Raw genomic sequence first — 21,906 nt, 5'->3', positions numbered from 1 at the left:
AAAAGTTGTCACTTGCCTAGAATCAAAGACTTTCAAAGTTGCATAATGATAGGAAACAGAATAAGTCCTTAGAGTGAAATTTTATAAATAAATTCAAGTTTAAGGGTTGATAGGGTTTTTTTTTTTATGTCTACAATTCAAATATTATCTTAGTGATATTCTTTTACTTTGACTTTCACATACTACATAGATTTAATTATGTTTCCTCAAGGCTCACCCCTCATTTAGCCTAGGGAAATTTATATCAGTACTTATTAGCTATTGATAACAGATTTCTTCCATTCCTTTGATGATAGCTAGTGCCACATTAACATTGAGAGATTTGTGAATTACTAGATTATCTAGTTTATACTTCTATGTGATTGGTAATGTAGCCATAAGTGTCTCTTGGAACAATATCAGGATGTAAATTAATTTTGTTCACATAAAATATTGACATTGCTATTAAGATGCATATAAAGATATACCCCAGGTTTATCCCTATTTCATGTAGTTGATATTAAGGTGTTTTGAAACATGAATCCCTCTTCTAGACAGTACTAAATTGGAAAGAGCATTTACCACTTGAACTCTGATGAGACATTGAAAAAATTTCAACTGACCATTCCCAGAATTATGTTTAAAAATATGGTTGATGTGTACTCTTTTCTAAGAAAGACATTTAAACATACCAGCTCACACTTATTATTGTTATTATCATTACTAATTGAAATGACAAGACTACCCTTCTTTGTTAATTCCAAATAAATAAATTATTGCTTTTTTACTTGTCTTAGGTGAGGGGGAAATAGTTTACATACAGCTTTAAAAACTGGAGGTAGTAAAGAAAGGAACTGGTCCCCAAAGAGCATGAATGTACAGCCCTCCAGTTCTCATGGTAGAGTAGACACTTAACAAGTTCTTGTTAACTACTGAGTATCATCTCCTCTCCATGTACTCACTCAGCATTGAGTTCCTTTCCCTGGCACCTTGTACCAATTGTGTTCCACTTTCATATCCATCTAAAACCTTTTGAGCTTCTCTATTATTATGGTCATCTCAATGTTCTTTTCACATACAAAAATGTAAATCATTAATCATAATTACAAGTAGCAGTAATAATAGCATTCAAATATTCAAATGGACCTATTCTTTCATCAACAGAGATAGCTTCAAGTAGCATAGCTTGTAACCTATCCATGCCAGACCAATTTCTATGACTTTTGTCTATGTTCTCCAACAAGTTTACTAAAATTGTTTCTTAAAAGTCTGTTTTAATTTCTCACCCTTTAAAAATGAAATCTTTTTTCTATTTTTTTGCATCTGTTTTTGTATGAAAGAGAGGGAGAAAAATATACGATTCATCAAAACTAATGAACACATCAATGAAGTCTGATACTTTATGCAGTGTTCCATACCTGGTCTACCTCTTCTACAAAGAAAAGAGGTATATTTTCTCCTCTCTTTTTGTAGTATCCAACCTTATAATTTATATTATAAGACTTCAGAATTTTGTTTTTATTGTTCTTTCCATAGATGGCATAGTAGATAGAACATTGGACCTGTGGTTAGGAAGAGTAGTTCAAATCCAACCTCAGACTCTTAGGAGCTGTATCATGCATAAGATCTGGCACATTTGTTGTTTTTGTTGTTGTTGTTTAGTCATTTTCAATCATGCCCAATACTTTGTGACTCCTTTTTGGGTTTTCTTAGCAAAGATACTGGAGTAGCTTGCTATTTCCTTCTCCAGCTGATTTTACAGATAAAGAAACTGAAGCAAACAGGTTTAAGTAACTTGCCCAAGGTCACACAGCTAGTAAATGTCTGAAGTGGATTTGAACTCAGTCTTTCTGGCTCCAGGCCCAGTGGTATATTCACTGAGCCATCCAGCTGCATGTTAGGCACTATATGTTAGCAATCATTATTGTTGTTATTATAGTCATTGCATATACTGCTGATTTTTTCCTATTCTGTCTCACTTTCCATCAGTTCACACATCTTCCCATTCTGCTCTGTATTCTTTGTATTCATTCTGGCAGTGAAACAATATGGCATTACAATTATATGCCACAATTTGTTTACCCATTCCACATTTGATGACCATTTATTTTGTTCCTCTTTTTTTTACTACTTCCCAACCCTACCCCACTCCCAAATAAAAACTTTTAAAGGCTTCCATGTATATAAGACTTATATATGTATATATATAAAATTATTGTTGACTTCCTTGGGGTATATGCTTAGGATCAGAATCTTTAGTTCAGAGGGTAAAGGCATTTTAGTTCCATTATCAGTCTAATTCCAAACTTTTTTCCAGAATTGTTGGACCAATTCCCAGTTCAATCAATATTCTACCGGTAATATCATACCTGACTTTCCACAAGCTCTCCAAAAAAAGACTATATATAAATCCACCTGGACAAAGTTATTTTCATCAGGCCCATTTAGCGGTTCTTTTTCACATAGTTGAATTTGTTTTTCTGAAAGTGTAATCGTTAATATCTCCTTTTCCTGGCCTACTAATATTATACATATTCCTACATTTTGTATTTAAAATCTGTTTTTCTTGCATATAAGTGTAGGTATAGATTCTGATGATTCTTACTATTGCATTTATTAGTTGTGATTTCACCTTATTTTCTTTTCCATTTTTAGCATTTTAATTTGTACATTGTTATTTGCAAGCTATCTTACCAATTAGACTGAGTTCCTTTAGAGCAGGAACTATTTTTTTTTGTTTTCCTTTTTATCCCCTGTACTTAACTTACTGAGTCACACAATGTTAATAATTGCTTCTTGATCTAATTTTTCTCCCTCTTCTTTTCAAACAATTTTGATAAGGATTTATTAATTTGTTACATTTCCCAAAGATTCAGTTTTCACATTTTGTCTTTTTTATGTTAAATTTACGTATTTCTCTTAAACTTTTCAATTTTTTTCATTTGTGCTTATTTAAGGTCATTTGTTGATTTTCTTAAAATGTATATTTAATTCATTAATCCTTTCTTTTTCTATTTTGTTAGTATACATTCTCAGAGATAGAATTTTCTGCTGAGGACTCTTAAATGTATCCCAGGAATTTTGTTATGTAGTATAATTATGTTCATTCCTTTTAGTTATTTTTTTATGATTTGCTTTTTACCACATTATTATTTCAGAGATATTTGTTTAGTCTCCATTTCAGACCATATCTTTCGCTTATTTTCCTATATTTTTATAGCATTTTTGTCTGTAGAGTATGTTCTAGTATTTCCGAGGCTTTTTATATTATTTTTTTAAATTTCTGTATCCTAGAACATCATGTGTTCATATGAAGGTGGTATGTACTACCATCAGTGTCATTCACAGACTTTGCAGACATCTTGCCATCCCTTGTTATCATCACCTCTAGAATTTTCTCTGTTACATACCATTGCCCCTTATCACTTTTGCCTCTGTTGGTTATTTTGCTGACCTACTTGCCATTCCCTGAACTTGGTATTTTACCTTTCACTTTCCTATTGCTGAACAAGCTATCCCCTAAAACCTCTCATGTCCCCTTGAATAAACTCTCATATTCTTAGATCAGCCTCTTAGTTTATGTGAAGTTTTAGCTCATATATTACCACCTAAGGAAAGGCACAATTATTACATATATACTTCTCTGTTTATATGTAATATTCTTCTAGCAAAGTTTAATTTAATTCTTTGTGGGAAATATGCTTGTTTGTTTCTTGTTTCTCATCTTTTCAACAAAATGACTTGCACAAAATAGATGCTTCCCAAATATGTATTGTACTGGATTGTATGGGATTCTCTGCTACCAAAATGATGTTTTCCTTATTCTATATTATAGCCCCAATTGAAATGTGACTATTACATAGGCAAATGTAGCATTTCATACTATTCAGTTCAGTTCACTAATTATTATATGACTGTAATGTTCAAGGGAATTGTATATTCTATGGAAAATTAGAAAAAAACAAGAAGTCCTCCTTAGCAGCTTATTACCAGAACACTAAATGTGGACATCCCATGTATACTTTCTGGACATCTTACCTTAGCTGATTTAAAAAATACTCAAAAATGATCACACATACACATACAAGAGCTTTCCTAAATATTTACATGAAAACTTAAAAATAACTTCCAGAGATCTAGCCCAATTGAATTTTAATGTCCCTTTAATGTGTTTTTGGTTATTCAATGTACTAAATCATCATTAAGTTTAAATTTATTAGCTATAGAAGTGATAATGCAGAACTCTGCTCTATGGGGTAACTCTTACATACTTCTACCACATCAGCCAACTTAAAAATGATGAAAAAGTTTTTGTATGCCATAAAAATAGAAGTTACTATTGGTGGGATGGGACTAGTTAAGTCCTCTCTAGACTGTCTATTCCTGTTCACTTCCTCAGTTATGAGTGGGTACTGCTGACAATAGCAAAGCTATCACTGGCAAAAAATGAGATTGTAGGACTGACCAGACATTAAGTAGCTTCAAGAAACACCACACCAGTATAATGTATAGGAGAGAAAATATTCATTTATAATAACTTAATAACAATATGATATGTGATATATAATATAATCAGTGCTTAAAACACTTGTATGGATAAGTGAATGAACTTACAGCTAAATGTCCTTAGTAAATTATAAGGAAAATATCAAAATATAGAACAAAACAAAACATAAGCAACAGATTATCTTTTCTAACCTGTATCCAAATATACTTTGTGGGATTTAGCTGCTGACCTCATTTTACAAGGAAAGAAACTGAAACCCAAAGGGGAGAAATAACACCTTAGATATGGCCAGAGAGAGATGGGATTTGAACCAGGCTCAGTAACTAAGGATCAATATACTTTCTACTATACTATGTTTCTTCTTGAACCTCTTTCCTCTCACACAGTCAATTCACAGCAGATTATAAAACAAAATTCAAGTTCATTATCCCTTTAACAACTATTCATCAAAAATAACTAAGGTCAAGTTCCTTAAGATTTAACAAGAGTCAGATTCCTGTTGGTCTGAAATAAAGCATCCTTTTTATAGAAAAAAAAACTTCCTTTTTGTATCTATTTGCTAAAATAGGCCATTACTTATTAACTTCATCCTTGTTGCTACAATCCTGAGAGACTAAGTCTCATTTCCAGGCTTCTTTCTGGTATCTCTCCTCAGTATATTTTTGCCTTTCTAGACTAGAAGCCTGAGGGTATATCCCTCTATTTCAGTAGATTATAATCAAACTCCTGCAGCTGAATGAGCTAGCTTATGGTCTTTTTTTTTTTAAAGAACTAGACTTATTTTGTTACAGAACAAAATAGGATATGTGCAAAAAAAAGTCATACAGAAAGTGATGTATTTAACAAATTATAAGAAAATCATTATTTAATAAGCATTAGATAACAATTATAAGAAAAATAAAATTATTTGCCATGAATTGAAAAATTGCTTGAATCCTGTGTATTCTGCCTGCCAAAGAATTTGGCAAGGGATATAAATCAGATCATAGTAAATCACAGGATCTCAGAGTTGGAAGGGACCTCAGAAGTCATCTAATTGAGCAAATAGTTGAACATGAGTCCTGTACACAATATCCCTGATGAACGGTCATCCAAGTTGTGCTTCAAGACTTCCCCTGTTGCAGGAAATTCACTAACTGATGACGAGACCTATTTTACTTTTGGACAGCTCTAGTTATTAAAACATTTTTCTTTAGATCAAGCTACAATTGCAAATTATATTCCTTCCTGAGTCCTCTGGGATCATATGGGGTGAATCTAATCTCTATTCCACATGAAAATTCTTCTCATATCTGAATAGTGTTATCTTCACCTTTCTGCTTTCTATTTTGTAGTTCAAATGTCCTTAGTTCCTTCCATCTTCATGTAGAATCATCTCCGGTCCTCTTATTATCCTGACCTCAGTCTCCTAGGGTTTCTTCAGCTAATAACTGTCCTTCATAAAATGTGGCATCCAAAAATAGACAATATTGTAGATGTGGTCTGAACAAGTTGGTAAAATATGCTTCATTGTTATTCAGTTGTGTCTGACTCTTTGTGACCCTGTTTGGCTTTGCAAAGATACAGAAATGACTTATCATTTCCTTCTCCACCTCCTTTTGTAGATGAGGAAACGGAAGCAAAGAGGATTAAGTGACTTTCCCAGGTTCACACAATGAGTAAGTGTCTAAGACTGAATTTGAACTCAGTTCTTCCTGACTCCAGGTCCAGCGCTGTATCCACTGCACCACCTAGCTGCCCCTAAAATATTTCCATCACCTCCCAAATTCAGTATACTTCACCTTAGTGGGACAACATAATATAGGGGGAAAACATTAGATTTGCAATCAAACAATTTGGTTGGAATTCTTAACTCTCCTACTTATTACCTATGACCCAATACAAATCACTTAACTTTTTTTTTTAACAGTTTGTTCATTTTTTAAAAATTGGATAAATTGAATGACTTTTTACAAGCTCTTCCAAAACTTAATCTGTAACCCAAATATATTTAAAATGATGGATTTTAATTTGTAGAGTCTTTTCTACCTCTGATTAATAGAAAAAAGGAAAATGGAAGAGATATTAGTCTCTCAAGGCAGTCCCTGATGAATTGTCAATTTTATGGTATATACAGTAAGTACTAAATAAATTCAAAGGAAGAGATTATTTCATGGTAGGGTGATGAGAGCATGCAGTAAGGAGGTGATAACATTTTAATTGTGTCTTAAAGAATGAGAAGAATTTGAGCTACCAGAAAAAATAGGGGAAGAACATTTTGGGTAGAAGGATTGGCATGGGCACAAACAGTTAAAGCCCTCTATAATCCAGATTCTTTTTTTAGTATTTATTTTCATTTTTTCCCCTTCATGCAGTCTCCATTCAAATAGTCTACTTGTATCCTATACACAATATTCCGTCTCCTGTTTTTGCAAGTTTGTGTATGCTGTTACCTATTTCAAAATTCACTACCTGCTTATCTTTCTTTTTAGAATCCCTAGTTCCTTCAAGTCTAGCTCAAATGTTTCACTTTTTATGGGAGTCCCTTACTGATTGATTATCTTTCCTCTTGAAATTATTCTGCATGATTCTGTGAGTGATCTATGTACAATTCTCCCTTTCATTCCACCCCAAACCCCAATACAATGAAAGTTCCTAAAGGAGAGAGACAGTTTTTTGTTTTGTTTACTATTTATGTTTCTACTTTCTAGTACTGTTCCTGGTATATCAAATAATTTAATGCTTAATTATGTTTTATTAAAAAGCCCAAGGTATATTCTCAGGATAATAAGTAAACCAATTTGTCTGGAATAAAGACTTCTTAACTTCTTAAGAATATCATGTATAAAGCAAAAGATACCTGTATAGCAGAGACCAAATGAGACTAGAGGAGTCCTTTCAAGGCATATATGTCCATATTTCACTTGGACATTTCCAGAGACTTTAAGGACATGGTGCCTCATTCCTTGAGTCTGTTGATGATGAGTTTTCTGGGTAGGGGCTTTCAGTAACAGTGACCAAGTACAGAAAGAATCTGACATTTTAGAATAATGTGGTAAATGTGAGTGATCTTTTGGTCCTCCCTCAACCTTGACAACAGCAGGAAGGGAAGGCATATTGCATATTTTAAAGGAAGAAAGAGCTTCAGACTAGGCCTTCTTGGCCATGAATTTCCCAAGTGGCAAGTACTTCATTCTCTGCTTTGACACTCTCACACAAGGAGTCAAAGGGATGGACTATGTTCTTTTCCCTATCCCCACTGGTTCCATGAGAAATGTGAACTCAGATTAGCTCAGTGATCTATACCTAGGCTTCTGCCAGGCTTTTTTCTTTACTGAGAAGATGACTGAGTATCAACCTCAAGATGGCTATGTCCAGGACTGCAGGTAACCTTTGTAAGGGTTATGGGATTTAAAGATCGTCCATGCCCCATTGGACTTGCTGACATAGCAGGAAGAGGCAGAGCAAGAGGAAGCGGAAGCCAATCTAGAGTTCCTGTGGTGGCTAGCAGTGGCGACTGCTTCAGCAGAGGCAGCTTCAGCAGCAGCGCGAAGCCCTTTTTGAGTCAACCAGAACTTCTGCTAAGGACTCCTGCTGAGGACTGCCAGGGGCCGGAGCTGCTGGGAGCACACATCCTGGACGCTGGGTGGTTGCTGTGAGTGGGGAGAGGAGGACCTTTGCCTGAGGTAGCCTGTTCTGTTTTAAAGGCTTGAGAATGTGGGTTCTTTCTACTTTATCTACCTGTGCCAATTTCATAACTACTCTGATGGCTTTCACTTTCTGGTTTTGGGACTCAGTCTTTTGGTATTTTAATAAATTTTCTTGCTTATTCCCCCATATAGCAAGCCTGGTGTATTTTGTGATGGATAATTACATCAGCATATCTGTAATTTCCATAGGCATTGTGAATATGGCATTGCTGATACAACCTTACAGGTCCAAAATGTCTGGCAAAAAGTGGATTAGAGAAAAAGCAGAAAAAGTATTTGATAAAGGATATTTGGGTTTAAATTAAAAAAAATTTAAAGCTGAGATGAAATATAAAATATTTAATCATCATTACCACAAACCATTTTATGTTATTATGACTTTAAATATCAGTCCAACAGCAGATTGGATTACTATTTATAAATTAATAAATCCTGTTTTGTTAGTGCGCTTGTTATTGTTTTTTAAAGCCTTGTATGTGTAGAAATAAATTATCTTTCCCATATTTGATTTATGTAATGTATTAATTTTTTTTACTCCTACCTTTGAGGGAACCTCTAAATGTGGTCTATTACATAAGCCTTAAGCAATGAGTCACTGATTGAGAAGATACTCTCTTTCACCAAAGTCCAGTCCCCTCAGAACTAATCCCAGTCCGAACTTCATGCTTGGACTAGAGCAGAGGGATAGAAAGATTTAAAATCAAAGTGGGCAAAATATGCACCTACATATACATTTTGATATACATATACACAGTGTATTTGTTCCCTAGAATTTTATACTCATAAGTGGTAGTCTTTTCACAAAATTACTTATATAAGCTATAATACAAATGAACATAATTCCACACCTGTTTTATCTGCTAATACCATTTTATTTACAAAAGGATTGATATACTTTGGATCTTGAAATGTTGCAAAATGGGATTTGATTGATTTTAGACTGTCTCAGAAATATTTACATCAACAAAAAAAAGTTTATAATTTTTGTTTTAAAGGAGTTCATTTTGTGTCTCCAGGTCTCAACAATCTCAGGGAATATGAAGAAGCAAAAGATTTGGATGATATGATTGTTGTGAAAATGTCAAGAATGTTTCAAATAATATATTGAATTAGAGAGATACCATAGGACTCCAGATGGACAAATGTTAAAAAAAATTTCAAAAGAAGGGAAGCAGAAGGACTAAAATAATAAAGAACAATATTTTTTACTTTAATTCCTGTCAATATCCAAGAACATATCATTAAAGGTATGGTTTGTTAGCATTTAGAATAGGAAGCAGAGATCAGAAAGAACCAGAATTGCTTCATGAAGAACAGATCATGCCAGACTAACCTCAGTTCCTTTTGTTTTTTGCAGGGTTAGTAGAATTTATTAGGAGAATTTAATAAACATAAATTATGATTTCAGCGAGGCATACAATAAAGTCTCACATGCTGTCCTTGAGGACACAATGGACAAAATTAAGAGATGTGGGATAGATGAGAGTAGAGATAATATTTGAGACTGGCTAAATGATACTTTGATTTTCACAGGCTAAAGGGGATGATGTTTAAATATTCCATGTGAAAAACATCTGGGCATTTTAGTAGACTTCAAGTTCAATACAAACCAACAATGTGACATCACAGGATAAAAAAGCAATGCTATCTAATGTTGAAGCAAGGGAGTTATGATGCCAAGAATGATGTGTGACAGTTCTACTGTAGCAGGTCCTGTTCAGACAATATCTGGAACACTATTTTTAGCTTTCATCACTTAAGGACTTCAATACACTGAAATATGTTCAAAAGATGGAAGGAAGAATGGTACAGGATCTGAAAACCATGCCATATGGGAATCAGGAAAAGAACAAGGTATTTTTAGCCAAAAGATTGCTCTTGTTGATAATGTGGCTGTTGTTGATATTGTTGTTTGTCCTTCATTCTCAAAGAGAACCAATGACATCAGGAAGGTTATGTCTTGGCTTGCTAATGAATTGGATTAAAGTGAGGCAGGGCTGTGCAGTCAACAGTCTCACTCTCACCTCCAGAGCCATCTGGGTCCAGTGGCAAGACATATATCAAGACAAGTGGAGAGGGTGGATGCAGTGGGAGACCTCAGGCTTTATAAGCTAAGATCTTTCCAGGTCTCAGTTCATCTGATGCATCATCCATTCAGTAATTAATTCTAAATGAAGAGAAGACTTAGAAGGAAGTACATGAAAGTTGTATAAGCATTTGAATGGTTTTTAATGTGGAAGAGAGTTTAGATTTGCTCTGCTTGGTTCCCAATGACAAACTGAGCACAGTGTTTGGGAGTTGAAGAAAAATAAATTTTAGCTAGATATAAGTAAATATTTCTCAACCAATAACTGTTCCATGGTAAGTTGGAATATATTAAGAGGTTCTAGGTCCTCTTCTACCCTTCCACCCCTTCACAGAGATGCCCTAGGAGGAGCTCATATGACCACTAGTCAATAGTTATAGAGAATTCGTTTATTCTACTTTAAAAATCTAACTAATAACCTGCAATGTGTTAGTCCTAGAACTTCTAAATTCAAGAGATTGTATAGTGAGAGTTGACTTCAATGTTACAGTATACTGGGTTTTATGGATGGTAGGAATTTTGTGAATCTTCTGTTTCCACACCTCCCCCAATCATTTTGCAGATGAGGAATTAAAACATGGAGAAGGTAGGTTACTTGGCTATGTACACACACAGTAAGTAGCAGAGCTGAGATTTAAATCTCATCAAGTCCTGTCTCTCACATGATACAGGCAGGAATGCTTCCCACTCAAGAGTTTGGAGGTGTAATAGAAATTGTTTCATATATCTGCCTGGTAAAACTCCAAGCTTTCTCATTAGATTTTGATCTAATGGCTGGAGATATGTTATTCATCAGCTTGGTAATAATTGAGAATGAGTCCTCCTTACTACCAATTGCCCAGAAAGGATCAAACCAGCCTAAATAGTATCATATTGTATCTCCTTTCCCATTAAATGTCTTGTTTAATTAATATTATCCAGCATTTTATAGAGGTTGGCAGATTTTGTCTCTATTTAAGCAATAGTAAAAGATGGTTCTACATCTATCTTACCTACTTTGAAGAGTTCTGGTTCACAATAAAAGAACTTTCTAGTGGGAAGTTTTCTATGAGATTTTAAGAGAAATGCTATGATTTCAGGTAAAAAAAATTTGCCAGAGTTTGTCATCAAGGCTAAGCATTTCACTCTTAGTTTAAAAGCCTCTCATTCCTCTTCACATCCTTTCATCACTTCAGATAAGAGCCACTGAGCCTCTTCTGAGGAGTGAATACTGTGTTCACCATCAAGATGCCCTATACACAGCAACTTGGCATTGGAACAGACTTCAGACACTAAAGAAATGTACCCAATCACTAACTGCTTCCACAATCTCCTTGAAGCACGGTCAGGCAGACTTTACTTGAAGATCTTCAGTGAGGGCACAACCCACCACTTTCCAAGGAAGCCTATGCCACCTTAGGACAGTTGTAATTGTTAGATGATTTTACTTGTCAGGCCAAACTCTGCCACTCTGAGCCTTCCATGCTTTGCATCTAGTTCTACCCTGTGATGCCACACAGAACAAGTGTAATTATTTTTCATTACTTGAAGACAGTCATCACATTCCCCCTCTGTCTTCTTTTTTCTAGGCTTCACATTCACATTTCCTTTATGATCCTTGAATGACATGGTTTCTTAAGCCCCTTATTATATTAATTGCTCTTCTCTATGCATACTCTTTCTTGTTAGCTTCCTTTATGAAATAGAGTACCCAGGAATAACTAACCCTTGTTCTCCAGATGCACTCTGAACAAGGACCTCACTCTGGCACCCTTCCCACTCTCAATCTAATCACATTAGCATTGTGGTGGTCACATCATACTATAGCCTCAACTAGAATAAGTGGTGTACCCAAACCTGCATACTTTGTCCTACAACTCTGAAACCTTATTTCCAACTGTGAAGCCTTTCCATATTAAGTAAGAAATAAAATGTGTAATTCTATTCAAACTCCAACCAGACCACAGGGCTAAGGGATTTTGGGGATTTTTTAAACAAATAATACATGAGAAAGAATGTGGTATAATAGAATGCTTCTTAAAATAATATATTTCTATTAACTTTAAGGTTTAAAAAGTATTTTTCCAGTTGCAACTTTTCTGTCAAGTACCACAAATATTAATGTTTCCATTTTACACCTGGGGAAAGCAAGACTCTGAGAAGGGCCATATCCTCATACAACTGGTAAACATTAGAGTCAAGACTTGAACTAAGGTCTCTGGAGGCAAACTTTTCTCCTTCTCCTGCACGACAGTGTCCTATTTGCAATTTTAGAGTCTTGCATTAGATTAGCAATTCTCAGATATTATAGATCCTGGATTATTTTACACTCTTTTTTTTTTTAAGCAATTGGGGTTAAGTAACTTGCTCAAGGTTACACGGCCAGTTATTTCTGGGTGTGGTGCCAAGTATCTGAGCCCAGATTTGATCCCCAGGTCATCCTGACACTGGAGCCGGTGCTTTTACTCTCTGAGCCACATGGCTGTCCCTTTATTTTACACTCTTAAAAATTAAGGATTCCAAAGAACTATTGTTTGTATGGGCTATAATATGATGTTAACATATTTGAAATTAATATTTATTAATTTATTTGAAATAACAAAACTTATTACATGGTAATATAAATAACATATTTAATGAAAAATAACTATATTTTCCAAAACAAAGCCATCAGTGAGAAGAGTGGCATTGTTTTACATATTTCTGAAGATGTCTTTGATGTCTGGCTTAATAGAAGTCAGCTGGATACTCATATCAGTTTCAGCATTCAATCTGTTGGATAAGTTATTCTGGTTAAAATATATGAAGAAAATTCAGTCTCACAAAGATATGTAGTTGGAAATGGGAGGATATTTTAGTAGATAAATAGTGTGTTAGTATTATTATGAAAATTGTTTTGACCACACAGAGGCCCTGAAATGGTCCCAGGGAACCCCACACACTTTGAGTCTCACTAGACTAAAGGATCTCCTCCAACTCTAAAATCTTGGGATAGGTGTTTTATTATTTATTATAGCAAAAGAATAACATCAATTACCTTCTTATTTTGTATTATTTACATTCTTATAGCACTTTATATTGACATGCTACTTTAAATATGCTATTTCATTTCATTCTCAAAATAAATTCTGTACAAGCATTATTATCCCTATTTTGACAGATCAGGGAAATTAGACCTGAAGAAATGACTTGCCTAGCAATCCCATTCAGTCTAATCCAATCTAATTCAATCCAAGAAGCATTAGGTAGACTCTGGGTCTCACTCTTTTAATCCAACACTTCTTAAACTGTGGGTCATGACCTCATATGGGGTTGTGAAAAAATCTGAAAATGGTAAAATATTTCTGAACACACACCAACCAAAAATTAATTAAAAATCAAACACATAATGAATCTGAGGTGTTTCTAGAAGCACTTGTCCATGATGCATGGGGCAATTTCACTGCAGACTTAGTTCTGAACACAAAGCAGGTGCACTTTGCACTGCATATGCCCTCAGACCATGCAACACCAATGAACAGTATTAAAACATGAAAAGGGGTCAGGAGTGGAAAAGCTTAAGAAGCCCAGTTCTATACAGCAAGAACTTTCCAACACTTTAGGGATAATCCTATGCATGCATGGATGCATAGATTTCTAGGTCTATTGCTAATGGGCAATCTGGTTTATTTTCCCTGATATCAATCACCAGTTAATAGTTGCTTAAAATTACATCAATAACCTTTTAGAAAGAGATATTTGCTGAGAAATGTTCCCAAACCAGGAGTATCCATTACTCCATCATCTTGATCCCTGTGGAGAATGGACTCAAAGTAGTTGCTATAAAACATTCTCACTGCCAAATTCACTTTTTTGTGTGGAATCACTGATGGACAAATTACTCCCTTGCTTGATACCATATCTTGACTGCCACATTAAATCACTACTGGTCTGGATCAAGTAAGTTGTTCTGTGGGGCTAGATTCTTGTAGAACCTGACTATTTTGGCTACTGGAAAATTCCTAATTCTGTTACCTACTCCACTTGGTGAACTTCTGAAGCCTCTTCTGACCTTTCAAAGTTCAAAAGGCTAAAATTTGGTCCATTCTATCTCTGCTACTCCTTCATGGAAGACCAAGAAAGAATAAACATACTGAAGTAGAAGAGACAGAGGGAGGTATCACCATGAATTCACAGCAATAAAGAAGCTGCAGAGGAATAGTTTACCTGTCATATCTATGGAGAAAGGAAGAATTTATGATCGAAAGAGACAGAATTACAAGATGTAAAATGGACAGTTTTTATTGCATTAAATTTAAAAAGTTTCACACAAACAAAGCAAATGTAACCAAAATTAGAAGGAAAACAGAAAGCTGAAAAACAATTTTACAGCAAGCATCTCTGAAAAAAAGGTCTCCTTTGTTAAATATATAAAGAATTGATTTAACTTCCTAAGAATATAAAAAAATTCCAATTTATAGATGGTCAAAGGATATGAACAGGCAGTGTTCTGCTTTTTCTTCAGATTTTTTTCTAGGAGCAAATGAAAACAAAAATAATAAGGGAGGAGGAATAAACAGAAAATTGCCCCATGTACATTAATAGTTTACATGCCTCCTGTTAGATTCAGTGTAATTTTCATTTCTTAAAAACACCTTTTGCCCTCTAGGGATTTTGCTGGTAAATGCAGGTACATCTGCTACAGTAATAATAAATTAACTCTGCATTTGCTGAGCCCTGGTAAGGGAAGTGGGGTAACATAAAGCAGCAAACTATCCTTCTCTTCAAAGAATCAGTCATAAGAACTCACACTTGGAAGAGAGGTAATCTAAGTCAACTTCCCAATTTTATAGACAAGGAAACTGAGATACAAGGAGGAAAAGAATTTGTCCAAGGTCAAACAACAAGGTAATTTTTTAACTGAAAGAGGTGACTATGGGCAGTAAATTGCATGGTACAGTAAAAAGAAACTAATATATGGATCATAGAATTGGAAGAGCACTAGAGGTCATCTAGTTCACCCCCCCCCCTTTTTAATTAATGCGGAAATGGAGACTCAAAGGAATAAATTACTTCCCCAAATCAGACAGGTTGGATTATAAGAGGCAGCTTTCAGAGGAAGAAATCAAAGCTATCTATAGTCATAGAAAATGTTCTAAATCACTATTGATTAGAGAAATGAAAATCAAAACAGCTCCAAGGTACCACCTCACACCCATCACATTGGCAAATAAGACAGAAAAAGAAAATAATAAATGTTGAAAAGCATTTGGAAAAATTGGGACATAAATGGTGGAGTTGTGAACTGATCTAATCATTCTGAAGAGCAATTGGAACTATGACCAAAGGACTCTAAAGCTGTCCATCTCCTTTGACCCAGAAATATCACTCCTAGATCTATATATAAAGAGATTTTTTAAAAAAGGACGAGGGGAGAATGCCCTATTTGTACAAAAATATTATAATAGCTCTTTTTTGGTGATGGCAAAGAATTAGAAATTGAGGGGATGCCCATCAACTGAGGAACAGCTGAATAAGTTGTGATATATGATTGTAAGAGAATATTACTGTGCTATAAGAAATGTTGAGCAGGTGGATTTCAATAAAACCTGGAAAGACTTACACAAACTGAAACAAAGTGAAGTGAGCAGAATGAAGAGAACATTGTACACAGTAGCAGCAATACTGTATGATAATCAATGGTGAATAACTTAGCTATTCTCAGCACTCCAGTGATCCAACACAATTCCAAAGGACTAACAATGAAAAATGCTATCCACCTCCAGAGAAAGAACTGATGGAGCCCGGATGAAGATTAAAGCATACTATTTTTCACTTTCTGCATTTTTTTCATGTTTTCTCCCCTTTGGGTCTCTGTCTTTTACAATGTGACTAATATGTTAATGCATTTTGCATGATTGAACATGTATAACCTATATAAAATTGCCTACTGTCTCAGAGAGAGGATATGTGAGGGAGAGAAAATTTGGAACACACAAAAAAATTTTAATGAATGTTGAAATCTGGCTTTAGATGTAACTGGGGAAAATAAAATATTAGGAAGGAAGGAAGGAAGAAATGAAGGAAGGAAGGAAGGAAGGAAGGAAGGAAAGAAGGAAGGAAGGAAGGAAGGAAGGAAGGAAGGAAGGAAGGAAGGAAAAAGCTGCAAGTGGCAGGCTGCTATGATATCTCCCTCTACCAGAAGATTTAGAGCAATTCCTGCCTTGCTCAGCACCAGAGAAGAGAGAGCTTATCTGTTCCAGCTTATAGTATACTCAATCAGTTCTTGATCAGCAACCAATTAAAAGGCTTTTCTTCATACAATAAGTTGATGGGAAACAGAAGATACTTATCCATGATCTAAGGCAATAAAGGAAAGGGCATTTCCATCCTACATTTCTAGAATCATGCTCATCGAGCCCCTAAGTGGGTTGGCAGCCAATAGATAATATACATATCCTAAGTCGGGGATTCCTAACATATGGATTATAAATGGACTTTAAAATTTTTTTTGAAAACTATATTTAGTATAATTAGTTTGTTTTTCAATCCTACATAATTTATTTTATGCATTTAAAAATATTCTGAAATAGGTGTTACCATAATGCCAAATGGGGTTGTATTGAAAAATCCTACTCTAAGGACTGGGTCCTCATTGTCTATTCTCTCCCCTTATCCCAGTACCCAAACATTTATCAGATACCTACTATATGCAGACACTGTGATAGGCTAGAAACACAAAACTAAAATGAAAGACAGTACATAGTTGGATATGGCATATACAGAGACAAATGCACATATGTATGTATACACAAACATACATACACATGCATATACACACACATTAAAATTTGAGGAAGGATCAAACACTGATGATTAAGGGGATCATGAAAGACTTCCATAAGAGGTGGTACATAAACTAGCCTTAAAAGAAGTATCCAGAACATGAAGGACTATAGTGCCAATGCAATATTCACAGCACCCATGATCACTTCAAATATACCTGCATGGTGCTTAATTGCAAAATATAACAGACTTTCTATATATAAGGCAGAAGCAAAACATTTATTCAGACAGCAGAAAATTAAAACCCCAAACCAGCAAGCTAATCCCATCATAGTAGCAAAGAAGTTATTAAGCCATAAAAGCATAGAAAGCCGCACCATCCTTTAGCCTTCCCATAAAGCAACATTTACTCAAAAGCCTGAGACTTCCTGGGATACTTATTCTTCTCCTCCCAGTCTAGCTAGTTCTGACTTGTAGCATCCTGTGGGCTCCGCTCTATCCTTCAGCAAACTTCTCCCACCATAGGCTCCATGTGATTACATTCAGCCTATTAGGGGACAGAGTATATTTTCAAAGCAGGGAAGATCTTTAAATTGCCATCACCATTACAAGGACAATGTCTACAAAAGCACAGAGGTGACAGGTACAATAGTAAGCATGTTGAACAGCAATAAGTTAGTAGAACATGTAAAAGGAGAAAAAAGTGAAATATTATTGAAAAAAATATTTTGGAAAAAATGCAAAAGGTTTAAAATATCAGGTGGAACACTTTTTTTTTAACTAGGATATAAGAGCTATTGAAGTTTCTTAAGAAGTAATGTTTTAAAACATACGTATCAATAGTGACATTAGGACTTGACCCAAAGTTGACTGCAAGTCTTTTGGCTCCAAATATGGCTAGTTCTCCTTAATTTTTACCACTTGCCTATTATGGAGGACAGTAGTAGATTAGCTGCCCAGAGACAAACATGGAAGCACATGAGTCCTATGCTAACTCCACAACCTCCAGTATAGCAGTAACACTCTAGGCACCAGCTCCACTTCCTCAAGGCACCCCACATAAGAGCATAAGTAAGAGGATGTCATCATTGAAGAGAATAATAAAATGACCATTCAGAGACATAAAGGAGAGGTAAGTATTATGCTATCTACCCCTGCTTTTGGATTAAATAATCATTGCCCATGAGATAAAGGCATGCCAGAGTATTGGGTTATTGTTCTGAACTGTATGATTCTTTTGAGATGGCACAGTCTATCATGCTCCCAAGAACTGCGCATCCTGGAGTGACTGATCAACTGATATGGTTGTTTCCTTATATAGTATATCCCTGCCATAAATACCTCCTAAAATTCCAACTCTGAGTGACTCATGTATCTCCTGTACCTCTAAATTAGACATATATGCATAACTGATCACACTGCATCACTTATGATTTATTGCTACATTTTGAATTACTGTGTCTGCTACATTTTTTGTATCTCACTCTCCTCTTTGACTCAGATTAAGAGATTTTCAAAAACTCACAAATTTCTACAGAGGAAAGGAAATTATGTCAAATCTTAGAGATTTCAGAATAATATGTGATCAACCAAAGTAAAATACTACAATTGTAAACATAAACCTGACACAGATGTCTAACTACATGATTAATTTGCTATTATGAACTATGAGCAGGTCTGGAAGAAAATTAAGACACTCCTTGTCCACTTCACTAATTTTTTTAAGCATTTGGGGTTAAGTAACTTGCTCAAGGTTACACGGCCAGTTATTTTGTGTGGGTGCCAAGTATTTGAGGCCGGAATCCATCCCAGGTCTCCTGATGCAGGGCTGGGGCTCTTACTCACTGCGCCACCTGGCCACCCCTACACTTCACTAATTTTAAAGATGAGGAAAATGAGGTTCAAGATTAAGGGACTTGCCAAAGTTCATACAGGTGGCATCAGTGGCAAGATTTGAATGCAGATCCTCTGAATGTAGACTCAGTGTTCATTCCATTATATCTTGCTGCCTCCCTAATAGTACCTAGCTAAGTTCAGAGAGAATTATCACCCAGGTTGACTCTAAAGAGATCACTTTTTTGGTAACAGAGAATCTGATAGACTATCTAAGAAGTTATTGATTTTGCAATGTGCTTGGGTGGAAGATTCCCCACAGCAATGAGGAATTCTTTAGGTATTCCAGTGGGAAATACTGTGATGGGTATTTAAGTTGGACAGCATAAGACACCTTAAAGATCAACTTATAAATCCCTCTCATTTAACAAAATAATAAGAAATTGACTTCAACAAAGGGTAAAGGACTTGGCACAGTGGATAGAATGGGCCTAGAGTCAGGAGGACTCATCTTCATGTGTTCAAATCTGGCTTCAGACATTTACTAGCTGTGTCAAACTGGGCAAGTTACTCAATTATATTTGTCTCAGTTTCCTCATCTGTAAAATATGAAACTGGATAAGAAAATAGCAAAACACTCCATATCTTTGTCAAGAAAACCCCAATGGGGTCACAACTGAAAAATGACTGAAGAATAAAAGATTATATAAGTAGCAGAGTTGACAAAAATACAAACCCAGGTCCTCTCCATGGTTTTCTCACCCTATTATAAGGAATTCTAAATATTGTGTTAGTTAAAGATCAGATAATCTACTGGTATTCAAAATACCAAAATTATTGTTTAAGGTATGAAAATAACCATTGTATCTTTGCATCAATGTTCTGACATTCTGACTGTCATCTGTAACACACAGCATTGCATATTATACCTTTGGTCTAATCCTTTCTGAAGGAAAGTGTTTTCAATTTGATTAAGAAAAAGTCAATGGGAAATAAGTTTTACAGCAAAACTTCACAAACAGCTTTTCTTTTTAAAAAAATCACGTATATAAAATGTTTCAACCAAATTCTCGATATTGTCAATAAATCAGTATTTGCAAATTCATAGATGTAAGATCACCCTCCACCAATGGGCACAATAATGCTTCTATAAATATGAGAGAGTTGTTTGAGGCTCAGAGTTCAACTTGCCCAAGGGCATAACATTAGTAAGTTTCAGAGGCAAGATTTGAACCCAAGTCTGCCTGATTCTGTGTCCAGCATACCATCCACTACTGTTACTTTTCAGGCTAAGGTTGCATAGCAATAAATATCAAAATTCTAGAACAAAGGCAATGATGGTTTTATTATGGATATATTCATTTTAAAATGAATGTGCTCTATTTTATTTTATTAGTAAAGAATGTTACTTTTTATTTTAATAGAACATTTGGAAGTATCTTTTCATGGCTAAGTTAAAATAAAGCTTGAATTCCTATTTCATATACAAAATTATTCATTTTATGGGCTTCTATATTTAGTTATAGGGCTATTTTTAAATTTTAATTTATTTCATTAAGTCTTTTCAAAAAGTCAAAGACTTAGAGCTGGGATGGACATTAGTGATCATTTGCCCCATTGAGGAAACTGAGAGGAATAAGGTGTGGTAACTTTCAAAAAAAAAATCACACAAGTAAGTAGCAAAGGCTACAGAAAAAGGATCCAGGCACTTTGACTCCAAATGCAGGACTCATTCCACTGTACTGGCTAAATGTTGCCAATAAGTAGGTAAACTAAAGATGTGAATAAAGAGTGGAGATACACCAAGATCCTATTAATATTAATTGAAACCATATCCTAATGTAATGAGTCAAGAACATGGTAATGAAGGTGAAGTTAAAGAATTATTAAGTGTTTATTATATGCCAGTCACAGTGCTAAGTGCTAGGAATACAAATATAATTTAAAAGGAAGTAGTCCTTGCCCTCAAGGAGCTTACATGCTAGTAAGAAAGGCAAAACATAATAGTGAACTAAAAAAATGAGGAGGAGTAGAGAGACGTCATGGTTCAGATATCTCTTAGAAGTGACATTTAGGAAAATCTCAGAAATTTTGACATCTATATTTTTAACTGACATCATAAGTTTTTAGCCTTTCATATAATTGGCACTTAATACATTTTTCTAAAAAAAAAAATTTTTCTGGGCATTCAGTATTTCACGTGGAATTAATTTGATGTCTTGAAGAAAATTATAGGAGACAAAAAATACTATTGTTCTACCAAAATATCTTTCGAACTTAAACTGTCTGAAAGAATATAAGTTTACTTACTTAGAAAAGAAACATACATTGTTTACAGAATCCAAAATATAGCTTCCCTTACCATTGAAAGCTAGGAACAAAAAGGGACAACTGAATGTGCAAGCATTTTCTTGTTTTTTTTTAAATTAACTATTTGGCACCTCTATGTATAATCTAGAAAACTTGGCCAAGGTGTCCAAAGATAAACCATGAGAAAACTCATTTATGTGAAAATACCCTACATTATGCTGTTTCTAAAAATGAGAAGGGTTTAAAATAACCACAAAATTGGTAATTTGCTTCTAAGGGTGCTAACATTACTCATAATGTTTTGGATCTAGTATCTTCAAGAAAACCTAAGTTCCCAAATATGGAACATAGACTGAATCTACAGTGAGTCATCAAAATGTAATATGTTCCTTCTTTTATGTCATTTATATTTCACATTATGCCAGTTGCCCAGCATTGAATTCAAGGGTGAAAAGTCAGCTGAATCATGCTGGCAAAGACCAGAGTCAGAAGCATAACTGGGAGGAAAATTTGGCCATCTTAAATAATCACTGTTTTTTGAGCAAGGGATGGAGTAAGGTGTAAGAGGTGATATAGATTATGTAAAAAAAGGTACTAACAAAAATCTATTAAGAAAAAAATATAGTCAAGAGTCATGTCTTTTAGCAACTCAGACATTCTGGGCCTTTATTTCTTCTCTTGTAAATGGTTAGTCTAGATCAGTCATAGGGAACCTGTGACCTCAAGACCTGGTCTACATTATTGCAGTCTCCTTTTAG

The sequence above is a fragment of the Petaurus breviceps genome, unplaced genomic scaffold (genome assembly GCF_028583685.1).
Source record: "Petaurus breviceps papuanus isolate PSGF00001 unplaced genomic scaffold, PetGlider_PUasm1.0 90644, whole genome shotgun sequence".
Lineage (NCBI taxonomy): Eukaryota > Metazoa > Chordata > Mammalia > Diprotodontia > Petauridae > Petaurus > Petaurus breviceps.
This window is presented reverse-complemented; position numbering follows the sequence as displayed.